We start from the raw sequence: 3,809 nt of genomic DNA on the forward strand, positions 1-3,809 counted from the left end.
AAACAACAAAGATCTATGTTAGAATTTCACTCGTTCATCAGTGATGTAAACATAACTTTTCCTTATAACTGAATAATACAATCGACTTTTGAATAATGTAGGGGTTAGCGGTGCCAAACCCAGGCACAGGTGAAAATCTGCCTAAAGCTTTTGACTCCCCAAAAACTTAACTACTAATAGCCTACTGCTGACTGGGAGACTTACCGATAACATAAACAGCAAATTCACACATATTTTGTATGTTATAGGTATAATATCCTGTATTCTTACAGTAAAGTCAGCTAGAAAAAAAAATTAAGAAAATCATCAAAAAGAGAAAATATATGTACTATTTATTAAGTAGAAGTGAATCATCATAAAGATCTTCATCCTCACGATCTTCATGCTGAACAGGCTGAAGAGGAGAGGGAAAAAGAGGGGTTGGTCTTTCTATATTGGGGTGGTCGAAGCAGAAGACGTGGAAGAGGAGGCAGGAGAGGCAGGCACACTGGTGTAACTTTTTTTTTAATCCACGTATAAGTGGACCCGTGCAGTTCAAACGCATGTTGTTCAAAGGCCAACTGTCATGTTGAATACTGAAAGACTATTTCTTCAATTTCTATGTTATTCATAATGCAGTTACAGACATGACACATTTTAAATTTAACCTGCATTATTAACATTTCTCTATCATTTTTTAAAGTCTAGATAGTCAATAAAATGATAAATCCTGCCCTGGTTTGTAGCATTTTTTAACTTCCTTGTTACAAATACTCCCATCATGACTGGTTTCAAGCTCCCAGTGTGAAATCACTGAAAGTGGAATTGGGCAGGGGCACCCCACCCTAAGACATTTCCACCATATATGTGCAACAGAGAGAAATAACCTCCAGAGGATAGGTACTGGAAAATTATAATACATCACTGGGAAGTGGTGAATTTTGAGTATTTTTAACCTTTGTTTTTAATATTATTTATTTGATTGTAAGTTTATGTAACTTAATTTTTAATAATGTCTGTTTTTAACAACCAGCTCACACATTTTTTAAAAGTTTAACAACTGGGTCTCATAAGCTAGTGGGAGCCAGTTCCAGGAAACCACTGGGTTTGTTGGATTCAGGGGAGGTTTGAGGATAACATAAAAAGGTATTCAGAGATCCTGGGAGGACATGCTGGGGATTTCACCCTCAAAAAGGTTTATGCCAGCTCTTGGCCAGATCAGCAAAAAATGGCAGATGAAGTCACAGAATTGCAGTGAATATAAAGGCACAGTTCCTGATATGGAGAACTGTTCCTGATAGTGAGAAAGGAACTGAAGTTGTCCTGTCCAAGAGTAGACATTAGCAGGAACATTGACGGGCCAAGGCGTGAGGGCCAAGGCAATAACAAGGTTACCAAAAGGGGAGAGACAGGTAGGGCAGAGAGAATCGTGGCCTGTCTCTCTTCTGAACCTCCTATGCCACTGATCAGGCTCCTGTTTGACAACAGGGTAACCAGAATATTAGGGGAAAACAAAAGGTTAGCAAAGATGTTCTGCCTACAGTGCACATTCACCGGGAGTGAAGACAGTGAATGAAAAAGGAAGACATTTACTCCTGAACTCTACCGCTAACCTAGAAATGGGTGCAGCACACCAATATGGCACATGTATACATATGTAACAAACCTGCATGTTGTGCACATGTACCCTAGAACTTAAAGTATAATAAAAGAAAAAAGAAAGATAGGATGATGAATCCTCTGCCTTTGGTTTGATGTGAGTGCTGAGTCTTAGTCTACTTACTCCCCACCTAAAGGGAAAAGTGGCTACCTTTATTTAATTAGGATCTTGCTGCTGCAAAACTGGAAAAAACCTGTAGATCAATAGACCAGGAAGAGATTTTAGAAATCATCTAATCTAATCCTCACATTTCACAAATAATTATAAACATTGACATTTCTGCACTCAGGAAGATGGAAAAGTACTTCTCCATATTCCTTCATATTATAAATGTAGTAGACTGACTAAGGAACTCAGTTTTCAAAGAATGACAAAGTGGCAAGTACCCTGGGCTTTCTTTTTGCCTAATACATATCACAGTTGGAGCTGAAGAGGTAGGCAACTAGGAAAGCCAAAGAATCAGGAAATGGACAGCCTAGCAAGATAGAAAGCTGGTAGATAATAACCCCTCTACTCTCACCAACCACAGAAATGAAAACCAGAAATGAAAGAGGGGACATTACTACCAATTTTACAGAAATCAAAAGGAGTGTAAAGAGTACTATGAACAATTGTATGCCAACAAATTGGCAACCTAGATGAGATGGATGAATTCCTAGAAACGTACAACCTATCAACACTGAATCATGAAGAAATAGAAAATCTGAATAGGCCTACGTATTAGTTTACTAGGGCTGTCATAACAAAATACCACAGACTGTATTGCTTAAACAACGGAAAATTATGTTTCCACAGTTCTGGAGGCTGGAAGTCCAAGATCAAGGTGTCTGAAGGTTTGATTTCTTCCAAGATCTATGGTCACATGCAGATGGCCACATTCTCACTTTGTCCTAACTCGGCCTTTCCTTTGTGTCTTGTTTGATGGGGAAGGAATACTTCCAAACTCATTCTATGAAGCGAGCCTTACCCTAATACCAAAGCACACACATATCTGGCATCTCTGTCCATATCCTAGTCTCTTCTTATAAAGACATGTATTGATTAGGGCCACCCCTAAAATCTCATTTTAATTACTGTTTTAAAAGCTCTATCTCCAAACATAGCCACATTCTGAGGTAATGGAGGTTAGTGCTTCAATACATGAATGGCAGTGGGGGGACACAATTCAGGCCATAACAACCTATAACTAGTAAAGATAGTGAATCGGAAATCAGAAACCTCCCAACAACCTTCCAGATGACATCACTGGTGAATTCTACCCAATTTTTTTTTAATTAACACCAACACTTCTCAAACTCTTCTAAAATGTAAAAGAGGAAGGAGCACTTCCAAACTCATTCTATGAGACCAGACTTACCCTAATACTAAAGCCAGACAAAGATGTTATAGATAAGAAAACTTGCCACTGGCTAGTAACAAGATTCCCCCCTCCTACAGTGTCAGTGGAGACCACATGCAAAGTGTAGACTTCCACTTCTATAGGCAAAAATGAAACACCCCTTTCTCCTTGCTGGTGAGGTTTCAGAAGAGGTCTAATGAAGAGTCATGATGTTCACCAGTGCCCAGCAGCAATGAAATCACCCCCATTGCAGTATCAGTGGAGACCATATGGGAAGCTGAACTTGCACCATTGCCCGTCAATAGTGAAGAGTTCCCTCCTTGGGTGTCATCAAAAGCCAAGTGAGGTATCAGTATTTTACCTCCAATTGACAGAAATGATGCAGTACACACCTCCCCTTCTCCTCCTGGAGCGGTGGCAAGAAAAGCAGCTAGAACAAAAGGCTTAAATAAGATCCATATTTTATTCTTGCTTCAACAGCACAAATACTAAAATTGGAATGATGCAGAGAAGATTACTATGGCCACTGCACGAGGATGTCATGGAAATTCATGAAGCATTCTATGAAAAAAAGATCAAGATCTCAAAACATAATATTTTAATGACCCAGTTTCTATAAAAAAAAATTATTCATCATACTGAGAACCAAAAAGATCTCAAACTAAATGAAAAAAGACAATCAATAGGTGTAAGTGCCACTGACAGAGATGTTGAAATTTTCTGGGAAAAATTTTTAAAGGAGCCATAATTTTTTTAATGCTCCAATGAGCAATATAAACATGTTTGAAATAGGTGAAAAAATAGTAAATTTCAACAAAGAGGTATAAAGTT

General features: G+C 38.4%; 1 non-coding gene across 1 annotated transcript; it reads left to right on the plus strand.

Moving 5' to 3' along the window:
- The first annotated feature begins 3,446 nt into the window (after positions 1 to 3,446).
- Positions 3,447 to 3,549, plus strand: LOC115899773. The gene has a single exon (XR_004059380.1). It is a non-coding gene; the product is annotated as a U6 spliceosomal RNA (small nuclear RNA).
- The last annotated feature ends 260 nt before the right edge of the window (positions 3,550 to 3,809 follow it).

This window comes from Rhinopithecus roxellana, chromosome 9 (assembly GCF_007565055.1).
Source record: "Rhinopithecus roxellana isolate Shanxi Qingling chromosome 9, ASM756505v1, whole genome shotgun sequence".
In the NCBI taxonomy this organism is placed as follows: Eukaryota; Metazoa; Chordata; class Mammalia; order Primates; family Cercopithecidae; genus Rhinopithecus; species Rhinopithecus roxellana.